The 16,641-nt window shown below is 34.9% G+C and overlaps 1 pseudogene; it reads right to left on the reverse strand.

Moving 5' to 3' along the window:
* Positions 1–1,007: 1,007 nt before the first annotated feature.
* Positions 1,008–11,828, reverse strand: LOC118529139 (nucleophosmin pseudogene; annotated as a pseudogene).
* Between the last annotated feature and the right edge of the window lie 4,813 nt (positions 11,829–16,641).

A 16,641-nucleotide genomic window follows, 5' to 3' on the forward strand; every position in this document is an offset into this window, starting at 1 on the left:
CATTTCAAAACTCATTGAAGCATTACCATCATGTGTCATACTTGCAAATATAAGTTGTACACAACAGTGATAATCACAGATATTTTACAGAATAAAAATTAAATGCCACATCTTTTTGTGTGTTATTGCAGATCTACTCACATCTCTTTCAGATGAGATACTAAAATTACAAGCTAAATTTTATCTCTAGTTAAAGTAATGTGATAATTGTTAATGGAATTTTTTCCTTCATACATTCATAGGATTACTGATATTAATTTTGTTGAGAATTTGGTTACTGTATGTGTTTAAAATTCTTTTAAGATACTTAAACTTTGTGTAAAATTATTTTGAAATTATTGAGATGAAATTTAGTCCATTTATAAATCAATTACTGCCTTAAAAATAAAGTCACACACCCCTTAAAAAATAATAAAATAAAGTAAAGTAAAATAAAATCATATTTTGATCCAGATATTCAATTCTTAGGATTTTATCCTAAGGACAGAATCAGAGATGCACAAGAAGATTTATATACAAATATGGTGAGTCACATATTGATGATATTCCTAATAGTGAAAAATTGTAAATAAGCCAAATGGTTAAATACAATTATCCATATAATGCATTATGTGGCCGTATGTATATTTTAGAAGAGTCTATTAAATCACATGGAGAAAATATTTACATTGTTTTTTTGGTTTGTTTGTTTTTTTTATTTTATTAAAATACTGCGTTTATTTCACAGGTATGTTTATGTGTCCCCACCATTTCCTTTGACCACCACTACTACTATGTCCTATCATAACATTCCATACATACTTAAAACCAAACAAAGAGTGGAGGAGTTCCATCTTTAAAACTAAACAGGCATTTTGGACAACACATTCTTGACAGTGGAACCTGGACAACACTTAACCAGACATGGTAGGGAAAGTTCTCACTCTGCATTATAAAAGACAGCCAGACATCAACTGTTACAGAAATGAAATAAGAGAAAATTTTAACAAACTGTTTAAACTATTTTCTTAAAGAGACTTCTTCCACTGCCAGAGATCTTGAATAGCCTCTCGGTCAGTCATCTGGAAACAATTCTTCACATAATTGATGAGCTTGGCTTCCACTTTGGGAAGAAAACCACCTTTTTCTATAATGGCTTGCATTTTTGCCTTAATGTCTTCTACAGAACTCTGTCCTTTTGGTGTTTTGGGAGTCTTTTCCTGTTTTTTGAAGGATTCTTGACCTTTTGATCTTGGTGTTGATGGTTTTGAGTCTTTTCCATTCTAGTTTGATTTTCGTGCATTTTTGGCTGGAGTATCTCGTATAGATTTCTTTACTGAAGACTTTTCTTCAGCTTCCTCATCATCAAAATCATCATCATCATGATCATATCATCTTCATATCATCTTCATCAGCAAGTTTTACTTTTTTTCTGTGGAACCTTGCTACCACTTCCAGGGGTAGAATTCTTTCCAAATAAACTAAGAGTTTCACATCCTCTTCCTCTTCATCTTCTGACTCTGCTTCTTCCTCCACAGCTACTAAGTGCTGTCTACTAATATGCAGGGGTCCTGAACCACATTTCAACCTAAGACCACAGGTGGGGTTATTTCAAAGCCTCCAAAGAAAACCATTCAGACATTTTCAAATTTGCCAGTGTGACTTTAATTGGACTGCCTTCCTAATTCACTGCCTTTGATTCAACAATGTACAACTCATCCTTTGCACCAGCCCCCAAACTGACCAGTCTTAAAGATTACTGGTGCTCATTTTTTTCATTATCCACCTTAAAGTGATCATCTTTCAGCCTTTAGTTCACAACTGAAAAGATAGTTCTGTACAATAATCAAAGTATTTATATTTTGTGAATTTATATGAACTGCGTAAATGACATTATGAGACCAACAGATCTGTAAAGTCTTGACTTAAAAATTAAGAGATTGCACAATTTTTTTATATAAAGATCAGGTACAAAGTTTCAGAATATTAAAATGTACACAATCAAATTCAATACTAACCATGGAAATATCAATTTTCTATAACACGCTAGAGATAAGAATTCAGTTGTTATTGAAAAAAAGGAAAAAAGGAAAAACAGGTATATCCCATAGGTTATGTACTATGGTGAAGAGTAGACATTTTTTAGTTTGAAAATATTTTCAAGTATTCAAAGTATTATCAAAAAGTTTCAAGTATAGAAGAATTCATAACAAGTATACCTACTCACATATGGAAGGAAGGGTCTATTTTGTGAAGCCTTCTCAGAGAAAAATATTTGAGCTGAGACAATAAATGAATAGAATAGATGTAGAATAAAAAAGCATTTTGAACAGACAATAGCTTTAGCTAAGATACAAAGTTGTAATAGTGAGCATTTAAAGAACTATAAAATCCCAGCATTGGAATGAAGATGACATTGACAGAGTAATGCAAGGTGTTCCTGGAAAGGTAGCTGGGACCTGTTCAGGCAGGATCTTCTACCATCTGAAACAGATTGTCTTTTATTCTGAGGACAATGAGAAGCCACTGCCTAGTTTTTAATAGAGAAATTCTGTTACCATATTTTTTTGAAGTTTATTCTCTCTGCATTGTAGAGACTGGATTGAAGGAGGAAAGATGTTGCTAGTAAATGGATGTGAGAAGATTACCAATAAATTGAGAATGATGGTGACCTGGACCATGCTTGTGGCAATAAAGATGGACTGTATTATGCAGATTTGTGAGATTTGGGGCTGATGGAGTAGAAGAAATCATGCGTGACTCCAAAGTTTCAAGCTTGAGCAACTGGGTAAATGATGGTGCCATTTATTTAAACTGAACATCCAAAGTGGGAAAGATTTAGAAGGTAATAATTCTAGTTTGACATGTTTAATTTGAGGTATCTTTGTGATATGTAGGTGGAGATTTTGAGTAGATGGTTTAATATTTATGGATGGAGCTCAGGAAAATGTCTAGGTATCAAATTTGTGAGTTTTACTGGAGATAGTAGGGCAAATTTCATTTTGTGGCCATGGGTATCTATCTCTTATCACTTGCCATTCAAATAATGACTTAATTTCTTATCCTTGAGGAAAATATAGGATTAATAAATTATACATATTAAGTAAAATATACAAATACTTGTGTGACAAGGGAAAGAATAATAATAATAATGTCAAAATTCTGGTGTAAAAATGTATGTATGTGTGTGTGTGTAGTGGGATAGTAGAGTAGGATGTTCCACTTAATCTTGCAAATGAGATAGGCAGGTTGTGATAGGATGTCACTAATAAATCCATTCCAAATATTAATGTATGTGATACCTGGGGTCTGCCATTTCTGTCTCAAGGTTTATGATAAGAATGTATCAAAAAATGTACCCAATTCGAAACAAGATCCCAGCCTTACCTTGAGAGCTAAATATAGATAAATCCCTCTTTGTCCACCCATTTATTAAAGTTAGCTCTGATAGTTTGGTTGCCATGAATACTTGGAAAATCTCTCATGTGGTAGAGGGCTAAAAGCAGTGCTAATAACATCTAATTAGCATTTACCTGAAGAGGAAACAAGTGGTCTGTTTCAAACACTACAAACAGAAACCCCATCTCTTGGAATCCGGAAACATCCTTTACATTATGCATAAAACAAACAAGGCAGATTCTATGTCTTTATTAAGATCTTTACTATTTCCAAGAAATCCTTATGAGTTCTACCTGTATTACCTGAGGTGCTAGACACATTAGAATATTTTTCTATGAATTATAAGTTGGCTAAATATTAATTTCTTGGAGTATACATTTTACCCCTCAAAAAATACATATACATGGCTCTACTATTTCCTAGATTTAAATATAATTATAGAGAAGTCTGAGGTCAATCAATTTTATTACCTGTGTCATTGGCATGCTTTTTCTTGCCCTGATAGCTTTCATTTTGTCCCAATATTTCAAAGCTTTGTAACTTCACCCAAATATATCTACATATTGCTGATTTTCTGTGTAGTTTTTTCCTGGAACATTTATTTTCTTTTGACAGATTTCTTTCTCTCATTATTACATATAAATTTAAAAAAAGAAAAGAAAAGTAAATATCTTTCCTCTATTTTGGCTTTTATTCTATCAATCAGTCATCTTTTTCTTCTTTACTTGAGTTATATGAGTTGCTGTGTTATTGCATTTGTCATAACCATCCCTATAACTTAAACTTCTCATCTACATGATTTTCGTCTCCATAGTCTACATGTTTATTTCAGACCCCTTTCCCAAGTCATTGATTCACTATTAGATTTTCTTCTATTCTTCTCGGTTTTCTTTTTCTTTTTATTTATTTATTTCTAAGTTCTGTAACAGTTTTGCTTCAATTTAACTATTCTTCAACTTGGATCTTACTCATCTATGTCACATTTCATAGCCCTTAAATAATCTTATAATTGTTATCTTTTTAACCGTTAATGTTACTAAGAGAGTATAAAATATTTATTGTTATTTGTTTCTCTATAAAAAAATGTTGTTTACCTGTCTCGTATAGTTTATATTACTTTTTACTTTTTAATATTTTGTACTGTTTCTGTACAGTTGCTACTTTTTTCTGGTTATTTTTTTAAGCAGAGGCTTTTCACATGTTTTTAATTTAATTCAATATTTTTTCTCACCAAATATATCTTTGGTGTATTCTCTTTCCTTGTGTTTACTACCATAACAAGTTGTTTTTTGTACAATTACTTAAAAACACCAGTTTGTAGACTGTGGGCTGATGGTCTTTATTATGTGTTTCATTTTTTTTTCTTGAGATTTTGAGAGAGAGTGAGCAAGCAAACAAGCGTGAGTGGGGGGGAGGGGAGGACAGTGTGGGCTTGCAGTAGTTTATAGAAAGGAGGTGGGTGGGCAGAGGAGAGGGAGAAACAGACCCCCCACTGGGCAGGGAGCCCAATGTAGGGCTTTTTCTCAGGACCTCAGGATCATGACCTGAGCCAAAGGCAGTTGCTTAACTGACTGAGCCACCTAGATGCCCCTCTGTGTTTCCTTTCTATATAGCTAAGGGATATCAGGTCGGGAGATATGGGACATATATGCTTATTTTAATCTTCTCTCAACTGTCAGAGTCCCTTGGGAAGGCCATTATGAGTACACATTAATAGTGAATGCAACAATAAGCTTTTACTTCTGCCAGGGACAACCAGTACATTCCTCTAATTCAGCTATCTCCTTTCAGCTACTTTTCCCATTCTCTTTGCAACTAAAATTACAGGAAATAGACAAAACTTAGGTACACTTTTATTTTAGCGTACTGTTACTATTATTATTATTTTTTACTTTATGGTAATTTTTATTATGCAAAAGCAGCAGCTTGCCCAGAGTCACTCAATTGGTGGGGACCATGGCTTATTTGAGGAAATAAAAGTCCAGTGTGACTAGAAAGCAGAGAAAAAGACAGCGTGGGTGAAATGGAAATGTTGAAGTTAGAGGAATACACAGTAACCAGTCTACACAGTCTATGTATTAAATATTTACAAAGATGTCATGATTAGATCAGTATTTTTAAAAGCTATATCTTGTTACAGTATGGATAATAGATTAGAAGTGTTGTTGGTGAACAAGGCAGTCAAGCCCAGGATGATAATCACTTCTTTTGATTGGCATAATAAAAATTGACAGAAGCACATGGATTTATGATTGATTTAGTTGGCAAGATGATGGAACTGAGAGAAGCCTAATTAGGAAGTATAAATTTGAGAAATACTGACATTCGTAAGTAATTAAGACTATAGGTATGGGCTCCTTCAGAAATCTAATATTGATTGAGGAAATATGGGAACTTAGATCTGAGCCTTGCTAATTCCCACTATGCAAAGAGATGACAAAGAAAAATATTACGGGCGGGGGGGTGGGGTAGGGTAGGGAAGACTGCAAAAATTTGGTTAGGAATCTTGACAATGCCAACTATTTCCTTTGGAATACATTGTTTCCCTTAGGCAAGATCTTTGTTATGCAGTAGTTTTACAAGAAGGCATTAGCCTGAAGTGGTTAAGAGCCTGAGTTCTAGCATCAGGTAACTGGGCTATTCTCAGACCTTGGCCCTACTAACTGCACTATGGGATCTTCCACAACTTATAAACCTCTTTATGTCTCCATTCCTCTTAAGTATAATAATTGATTTTATGACATAGAGTTTTGAGAGTTAAAATATGCACCTGACATATAGTAATGCTGACAAAAAGCAGTAGCTACAATGTCTGCGATACTGAATTCTAGAACTATGTTACCAATCTCACACTCTCTGTCAGGAAAGAGCTAAACTACATAGTTATGAAGACAAGGATTATATTTGTGAAATAACTCTAAAATTATAGAAAAAAACTACATATTCAAAGATTATGCTAACCCATTTATTTTTATATATTTTTTAAGATTTTATTTTTAAGTAACCTCTACACCCAACACAGGGCTTGAAACTTCAACCCTGAGATAAAGAATCACATGTTCTACCAACTGAGCCAACCAGGCACCCGCATATCAATCCATTTAAAGGAAAGTAGTCAGAGGTCTACAGTAATTAGAAAAGTCTGCATGAAGTTCATCCCTTTAAATAGCTTAAAATGGAGTGCTGTGTTTGCAGTATGAAAGGGAATGAAGTGGTACCAATTATCAATTCCTGAATAACAAAACAGCCCCAGGCTAAAAAAATATCATTCAAATTCTTTATGATTCAGTGAGTTACCAATTTGGATTGAGTTCAGCTGGATGGTTCTTTCCTGATATCACCTACAGTCACTTGTGTGGCTGCAGACATATGAAGCCTTGATTGCAATTGGGCTGTCCAAAATGTCCCCAGTCACATGTCTGATGCTTGGGGCTTGCTGTCAGATGGTTGATATAGGGACATTTATCTGGGTTGATTTGTCTCTGCTCCACTCAGTTTCTCACCCTCTAGTACATGAGACCAGGCATCTGCACAGCTAGTGTTTGGGGCAGCATTCCAAGAAAGAGAAAATAGAATCTGTAAGACTTTTAAAGACCTAGGTTTAGTATTCCCACAACTTTGCTTCCTCTGAATTTTGTTGGTCAAAGAAAGTCATAATGCAAGAGAATGGAGAAATGGTTTCTACTTCTTGAAGGGAAAAAAAATAAAGTCTCATTGAAGAAGTAAATACATGCATATAGGGATGGGAGAAAAGTGCATTCAAGGGGATATTGCAAATGACAGGAAAGAAGAGCATACATGACAATAATATGAACTACTGCATGTTGAAATGTTAAGCCAGGTTGGTCTGCTTAGAGTGGAAATTTTTGTGTGAAGTCTTGAGTTATATAAAGTATTAACTTCCGGAGTTTCTAGAAAAACACTATCTGATAGAATTATAGTCTAAGCTATAAAAGTGAGCCAAACATAAAATTTTAAATCATTAAAAAAGTAAAAAGAAGGTGAAAAATATTTTTCTTGACCCTATACTAATATTCATATATTATTATTTAAATGGGTAATCAATGCCTTTAAAGTCTTAGAGACATTTTGCTTTCTTTTGTTTGTACTAAGTATTTTAAATAGGGTATGATCTTAGGCCATTTCAATTCAGACAACACACCTTTCACTTGCACAGGAACCAAATGTAGCTACTGGTCAACCTATTGAACAGTTCAGGTATATAATCCCGGACTTAGAACTTTTCATTTTGACTATTTTAGAAAAATATAGTTTCAGGGGTGCCTGGATTGCTCAGTAGGTTAAGTGGCCGACTCTTGATTTCAGCTCAGATCATGATATCAGAGTCGTAGGGCTAAGCCCCGTGTTGGACTCTGCACTGGGCATGGAGCCTGCCTAAGATTCTCTCTCCCTTTTCCTCTGCCCCTCCCCGCCTCTCTATAAATAAATAAATAAATAAATAAATAAATAAATAAATAAAAAATAAATAGAAAAATATAGTTTCCTGTTTGTAGGAATAGAAAGATACTAACCTGGAATGACTGTAACTCTGGCTTCTATTTCTGGCTAAGCCACTAATGTGTATTTATATCATGAAGTTATTAAATGCTATTTTTATTTCCTCATCAAACAGTAAGGGGATTGGCCAATATTTGCTTTAATGTGCTTTGGATCTCTAATATTATATAATCTTATTATTCAGAGGCAATGTGGAAAAATAATTTAACTTCACGGTGAAAAAAGGAGTATAGAATTAAAGTATAGAGTAACACTGTGAAAAATTGAAGAATAATGCAGCTAAAACGAGACCACCAATTAGGAAATGTCAGTGTGAGGAAAAAGTACTGAAAGCAGAAAGGAAGTGAAAAGCCAATGATTAATCCTCAGAGAGAGAGAGAGGGATGGAGCCAACACCTGTTAAAAGGCTTAGTAACTGAGAAAAAAACAAATAGAAAACAGTTATCAGCAAGAGTGAATCTCAAATTCAGAGAAACTGAGTGTCTTTACATAGTGATCATATTTGAAACCTGGAGAGAACCTGGAGAGACTTTTCTCTTTAGAAGTTAAGGGAAAAAACTAGGACAGTGGCTACATTTGGTAACAAAAAGAAAAAAATACTCAACTATCATTGATGAAAAAAAAAAAGGAAGCAGCCTAGTATAAGGTGAAGGAAAAGTTAGGAAAATATTTAAGGAAAAAAGGTAATATTTAACATATTCAAAAGCTACAAGAAATTAAGGAAGCTGAAGCTTAAAGAAAATTAGGTTGGAATTAAGAAGTAATTGGTATATATATATGTATACCACATCTTCTTTTTTTTTTTTTTTTTTTTTAAAGATTTTTATTTATTTGACAGAGACACAGAGAGAGAGGGAACACAAGCAGGGGGAGTGGGAGAGGGAGAAGCAGGCTTCCCACTGAGCAGGGAGCCCGATGCGGGGCTCGATCCCAGGACCCTGGGATCATGACCTGAGCCGAAGGCAGACGCTTAACGACTGAGCCACCCAGGCGCCCCTATACCACATCTTCTTTATCCGTTCATCTGTTGATGGACATCTGGGCTCTTTCCATAGTTTGGCTATTGTGGACATTGCTGTATCTTTGAGGTAAATCCCTAGAGGTGCAATTGCTGGGTCATAGAGTAGCTCTATTTTCAACTTTTTGAGGAAATTCCATACTGTTTTCCAGAGTGACTGCACCAGCTTGCATTCCCACCAACAGTGTAAGAGGGTTCCCCTTCCTCCACATCCCTGCCAACATCTGTCATTTCCTGACTTGTTAATTTTAGCCATTCTGACCAGTGTGTGGTGGTATCTCATTGTGGTTTTGATTTGTATTTCCCTGATGCTGAGTGATGTTGAGCACTTTTTCATGTGTCTGTTGGCCATTTGTATGTCTTCTTTGGAGAAATGTCTTCTGCCCATTTCTTGATTGGATTATTTTGTTTTCTGGGTGTTGAGTTTGATAAGTTCTTTATAAATTTTGGATACCAGTCCTTTATCTGATAAGACATGGTATGTATGTGTATATATACATATATATACATACACACAATGGAGTACTACTCAGCCATCAAAAAATGAAATCTTGCCATTGGCAATGACGTGGATGGAACTAGAGGGTATTATGCTAAGTGAAATAAGGCAATCAGAGAAAGACAATTATCATGTAATCTCACTCATGTGGAATTTAAGAGACAAAACAGAGGATCATAGGGGAAGGGAGGGAAAAATAAAACGATGAAATCAGAGAAGGAGACAAACCATAAGAGACTCTTAATCATAGGAAACAAACTGAGGGTTGCTGGGGGAGTGGGTGGGGGGATAGGGTAACTGGGTGATGGGCATATAAGGAGGGCACGTGATGTAATGAGTACTGGGTGTTATATACAATTGGTGAATCACTGAACCCTACCTATGAAACTAATAATACGCTATATGTAAATTTATTGAATTTAAGTTAAAAAAAAGAAAAAAAAAAGTATATGGCCTGAAACTGTGACAGTGAAAAGACAGCAGAAAATGTCACACTGATTTGGGAAAGTATATTACTTCTAGAACTCATATGATATTGCTTCTTATACCATTTGTTTCATCATATTTAACTCAGGTTTTTCACAGGATTTCCATTAGGCATATGGACACGTCTCAAGAAATCAATCTGTTTATGTAGATGTGGGGGAGGTAAATAATTTTCCCTTTACTCTTCTGGGTTCTTGGCTGGGACCCACCCCTACAATAAAGGACCATTAATGGGAGAAAAACAGAAGTTTAATAACAGGTATACCTTCTATATACATGGGACATACCCAGAAAAACTGAGCCCCCAAAATGGCTCAAGCCACCACTTTAAAAACTATCTCCAGCCAAAGTCAGAAGATGTTTGGGGGATGGGGTGTGGGTTGGGGTGTGGCAGGGGGGCCAGTTATGGCAAGATATCAGTAAAAGCACAGTAAACAAAGATAAGGTTGTTACCCAGATTTAGGCCATTGCCTTCTCCATTGATGAGAGTTTCTATAGATTCTCTTCCTGATACAGAGAGGGAGACACCCTTACAAATGGAGATTTCCCTTCTAAATGTAAATGTCTCTTATAAAAAGATAGCTTATATACAGTTTTCAAAACTTTTCCTGTCTGCTGTTTCTTAAGTGGGCAGCCTATAATAATCCATATGCCCAGGAGACATATTTTGGGGTGGTAAATTTTGCTTCCATTCATAGATAAAGTTTTCTATAAACACAGTTGCTAAATGGCTAAATTAGAACTTAAATGTTTTAATAACCTCTAATAACAGGTATATGGATTGGGATTTTGCTAAGTAATAAATATTAATTGAATCAAGCATATTCCTGGCAAGCTACTCCATAAATTTCCTTCTTGTATAACCCAAAATTTTATAATAGTTTACTAATGATTAAAACTATTATCTGCACTATCTTGTCAAATAAAAACTGCAAAAAATTTAAGTGACATGTGGTAGTATATATTAATATAACTGACTAAAAAAATCTGAGGATTCCAATTTAGCAGTTTGGAAAATTCAAGTAAAAAACAATAAATAAGATAAAGTTAGTGTGTCAGATACAATTAAAAGAGTTATAGATTGATAGATAGATATGCAAATTAAAGAAAATTAAAATTGTTCTACTGTGCATCAAAAGGTGTTAAAGAACGAAAATTCAACCTAGTAAATTTAAAGATCTGATTGGCTTTAGTCAATGACTTATGGAATGGGCAGCGAAGCTTCTTACAAACAGAAGGGTACTCTGAGGACGTGTACCAAATGGAGGCTTTTATAGGCAGAAATGGGGCAGGACAAGGAAGCTATTAGCTAAAGAAAAGAAAGTTCACCTACCCTTAGAGGGAAGGGCAGAGGTCTTATCCTGTGATTACCTCACAAGTGCTGATCACAAATTCCAGACTAATTGGTTTAAAAATCCACTCCTAGGAGAGGCTGACTCTGCAATTAGGTTAGGTATTAAGCCTTGGTGGCCCTTATCATAAGTGACTATATTTTGGACCTGTTCCTTTTTAACAAGGATAAATTATTAAAATAAGAAGAAATACTGGATTTAAAATATTTTCATGTAGGTAAATTAAAAATGTTAATGGGTTCCCTGATACAGCTAAGTTTAAATCTTATTGTAGGTAAGTTAGTAGGCATTAGAACTTTGAAATTAGAGTTATTCTTAGCATTTTGAAAGCATATATATGAAAAAAAAAAAAAAAAAAAGAAAGCATATATATGGTTTATAGTCCCAAGACAACTATATAGTTTGGCCATAGGGAACCTGGTCAACTATATGAACGGTATTGAAATACTATTTGGGATCTAATCCCAAGTCCCCACCTACCTGGTTTGCTACATCCTAATATTCCTGCTAGTCCTCCAGCTAATTTCTCTTCACAGTGGATCCTAACTAACATCTCTTCCTTGCTTATCACTGACATTTTACTGCTGCTGATCCATCTTCTGCTGATGACACAATGTGTGCCGATATAGCTATATAACTTTGCTTCCTCTGCTTGGATGCACAGAACAACTATGTCTCTTGCCACCCCTTACTGTCCTCTCTGCAGTGCCTTAGAATTGGGGAAAAGTTATTTGTTCTAATGATTGCAGGACTTTTAATCAAATCTGCATTGAGTTTTTCTTGTGATTACAGATCAGTAAGGGAGTGAGTCTTGTTTTCAGTAAGTAAGTAATCTTTCTTCTCATTTTAAAATTCTGTTTATTAGGATACATAAAAGATTTTCCCTCGGATATTTGAGGCACATCTGTTAGTACAGTCCCGCACATTCCTCTTTGTTCTTAAATGATGTCCCAGGTTGAGTCACATGAGTTTGGGCTGCCTAACACTCAGAGTAGTTTCTTTGCTACCCCTCTGAGAGACTAAGCAATTGTGTTCTCCTTTTCATGTTTTATTCTCCATGTTACTGGAAAATGCACTTGTCACTATTTGTCACTAAAGTCCTAGGTTTTGGTGCAAACAAGCCTCCTGGGGGTGAAGGGTAGGAGAATTTGCCACTCCAGTATATGAATCCTTGACATAAGGATTATCTTGAGCTGGTTGTTATTTGTTTGTTTAAGATTTTATTTATTTATTTGAGAGAGAGAAACAGAGATAGTGAGAGAGCAAGAGTGGGGAGGACAAGGAAGAGCAAGCTCTCTGCTGAGCAGGGAGCCTGACTTGGGGCTAGATCCCAGGACCCAGGGATCATGACCTGAGCCGAAGGCAGATGCTTACCAACTGAGCCAACCAGGTGCCCCAACCCCCTAACCCTAACCCCTAACCCGCCCCCCACCCCTAATGAGCCCCCCGCCCACCATCCCCAACATCTTTCTTTTGCCTTTAGCTGAAGATGGTATTTAGGGTGGTGACTTGGGCCATTTCAGGGAGTTACTCAGTTTTCCTGGGCATCTCCCATGTGTACAGGAAGTATATGTATTATTAAACTTCTGTTTATATTTCTCCTATAATCTGTCTTCTATTACAGGGTGGTCTCAGCCAGGACCCTAGAAAAGTAAAAGGAAAATTATTTTTTCCTCCCCCTGCAGTGGCATACCTTGATCACAGTTTCTGAGTCCTGAAATAAACATGTTGATTAATGCTATGCTTTACATTCTTCCAGTCCTCTCTACTTGCCGCTCTCTCTAATGAGACTCTGACATGTTTTTTACCTCATAAAAACTTTAGTCTATGCAATAATCTATCCATTTAATAAAACTTTATTTCTTCCTTAAGAAAAACTAGACAAGGGACATTATTATTCTGTTTTTTGAGAATCTGCATTTACACGTTTCTTGTTTTAGATTGTATGAATTTATAGAGGAGAGATTTATTGGACATTTTCTTTGGTAAATCATTCTCTAGATTGGAGATACAGCCAAATAAATTACTCGGACATAGTTATAACTTAGTGTATCTTCTCAAAATGATCAATTTGTCACAGATTTTTTAACAAGACTATATTCTAAAATGTCTTTTTCAGAATTGTATTTTAAGAACCAGTTTTATATGATATTTTCAAACTTATAATGTTCTTGGTGACAATCTTAAGCTTCTCTGAGAGAAGAGCTAATGATTCTCTAATTCAGTCTACATTGTATAAACAGTGGGAAGTTATATATTTGAGAAATGTATTTGTCATCCAAAAACTGAAAGTGACCCAGTTCAAAGTATAAGTTTATGATGTAACCTGACAAGGATAATATTGAATAAAAACTATAGGTTAATTTTACTTATGTGTAGGGTAAACATATAACTTCTCATCCAAACTGTGATATATTTGAGAGTAAAATTATGTGCTATTAATGATTATGATAGGAAAACAGACATAAAATTCAGGGTTTCTGAGCGAAACAGAACATATGATCACCATACTTATATGATTTTGAAGTGTTAGAATATTAATTGAAAGGAAAAATTCATCACTTCCAAGCAAGGACTGTAAGAATAATTTTATAACACCCTGCTTCAACTAAGCTGTTGTTTGTGAGATATAGGATTGATTTAATAATATCATCCGCTATGGGAACAAGGACAAAGAAAATAAAGTCTCCTATTGCAATTCTGTATCAATTATAAGATACATCCTAATAGTTGAAAATTAAAAATGCTAAAAATGCACATCTTAGAATTAAGGAAAGACTGTATCATGAAGATATTATTATAATATACCATATTATGTTAACAGACAATATAAGACAATATGAAAATTGTAATAAACATTGAAAGGACAGTTAAAATATATAATATTTTTGTTACAAGGAAACAAGTTGAAGACCAAGGTTCCATGTTAAAATATATCTATTTCAAATCATCATCACATTTCAAATCTGATACTTAACAAAGTACTATGAAAAGTACAATAAGCAGCATCTTTTATTTCTCATTTTAGTAAGAATAGTAGTAGGCTAGTGCTGTACACAATAAAAAAGAAATGATGAATTTTCAAAACAATTGGAAAATGGTGGCCAAAGTGTCTGCCATTGAAAGGTAAATTTTTTACTGCACAGGGAACAAATCAGCCATACTTCTGGCATTTGGAAGGCATCTTTACTGAGTACAAAGAAACTGCCAATAGACAGGTTCCTCCCACTGGGAGAAATAATAATGTTTACTGAAGATGCATTTGAATAAATAGAGCATCTATTTGAAAACAAGCCCCATTACCAATTTTATAAACACCCTTTTTCTAACAGCCACATTTGATGTAATGAAACTATCAATTTTATACAAAGTTTGAAATATCAGAGATGCCAAGACCATGGTAGTGCTTGTTGGACTCGAACAATTGCACGTCTTCAGATCTTCATGAACTTAGTTATCTATGGTTGGTGCTGTGGATACTAATCCCTTCCCCTCTGCCTCTACAGGTTGTGATATAATTTGTGAAATAGTCAAAGAGGGTATATAAGGATGAAAATATCAGCTTTATTAATTGCAACATTTGATTAGTAAGTATCACCTGAAATGAAATCAGATTCCTGTTATGGATTGAATTGTGTGAGTTGAATTTATATGTCGAAGTTCTAACCACCAGTACCTTGGGAAATATTGCATAAAGAATTAGTTAAGGGGCACCTGGGTGGCTCAGTCGGTTAAGTGTCTGCCTTTGGCTTGGGTCATGATCCCAGTGTCCTAGGATCAAGCCCACCTCAGGCTCCCTGTTCAGCTGGAGCCTGCTTCTCCCTCTGCCTGCCGCTCCCCCTGCTTGTGCTCTCTCTCTCTCTCTCTGTCAAATAAATAAATAAAATCTAAATTTAAAAAAAAGAATTAGTTAAGATTAGACTATATTAAAGTAGATGGACCCCTAATTTGTGTCACTGGTGTCCTCATATAAAGAATGCTCTTGAAGAAAAAGAGTCATACAAGAAAGATGATAAAAGAATACAAGAAGATTGTCATCTACAAACCAAGGAATACCCAAGGCTATCAGAAGGTAGGAGAAAGGCATGGAACAACATAGTCCTCAGAAGGAACCAGGTCTGCCAAAACCTTGATTTTGGCCTCCAGAACTGTAGTAACAATAAATTTTTGTTGTTTTAGCCACCTAATATGTGGTTCTTCCTTATGGCAATCTTAGGAAACTAATATAATCTCTTACTGTTCTGCGCTCACCCATTACTCCCAACTAAATTTAGAAAGTGGGATTAGATTATGTGGATTTTTGTTATGATTTGTATAAGTTCTTTATATATTTTGGATATTAACCTCCCCCCACCCCCGTATCAGATATATGATTTGCAAATACTTTTTCCCATCTAGTAGACTACATTTTCATTTTATTGATGGCTTCCTTTGTTTGGCAGAAACTTTTTAGTTTGACGTAGTCTCACCTGTTGATTTTTGCTTTTGTTACTTTTGCTTTTGGAATCAGATCCAAAAAATCATTGCCAAACCACTGTCAAAGAGATTACTGCCTATGTTTTCTTCTAGGAGTTTAATGGTTTCAGGGCGTGCTGTCAAGTCTTTAATCCATTTTGAGTTAGTGTTTATGTATGGTATAAGATAGTATTCTAGTTTCATTCTTTTGCATGTGGCTGTCCAGTTTTCCCAAAACCATTTATTGAAATACTGTCCTTTCTTCATTGTGTATTTTTGGCTCCTTTGTCATAAATTAATTGACCATATATGTGTGCATCTATTTCTGGGGTGTCTATTCTGTTCCATTAATTTGTGTGTCTGTTTTTATGCCAATACCATACTGTTTTGAGTACTATAGCTTTGTAATATACTTTGAAATCAGGAAGTGTGATGTCTCCAGCTTTGTTCTTTCTCAAGATTGTTTTGGCTACTTGGGGTCTTGTGGTTCCATACAAATTTCAGAATTGTTTGTTCAGGTTCTGTGAAAAATGCCCTTTGAATTTTGGTAGGGATTGCATTGATTCTGTAGATTGTTTTCAATAGCATGAACATTTTAACAACATTAATTCATTTAATCCATGAACATGGAATAAAAAAACAGGCTTAGTGGAAATAAAATCCTTTAACTTTTGGTTTTCTGGAAAACTAGTTATCCCTCATTCAATTCTGAGTGATAACCTTGCCAGGTTTTCTTGGTGGATTTTTTTTTTTCCTTTCAGAACTTTGAATATACCATTCCACTCCTTTCTGACCTGCAAAAATTTCTGCTGAAACATCTGTCTAAAAGGGGTTCCCTTGTATGTAACACATTGTTTTTCTCTTGCTGCTTTTAAGATTCCCTCTTTATTTTAGCTTTTGAAATTTTAATTCTAATGTGTCTTAGTGTGGATCTC

The sequence above is a fragment of the Halichoerus grypus genome, chromosome 9 (genome assembly GCF_964656455.1).
Source record: "Halichoerus grypus chromosome 9, mHalGry1.hap1.1, whole genome shotgun sequence".
Classification (NCBI taxonomy): domain Eukaryota; kingdom Metazoa; phylum Chordata; class Mammalia; order Carnivora; family Phocidae; genus Halichoerus; species Halichoerus grypus.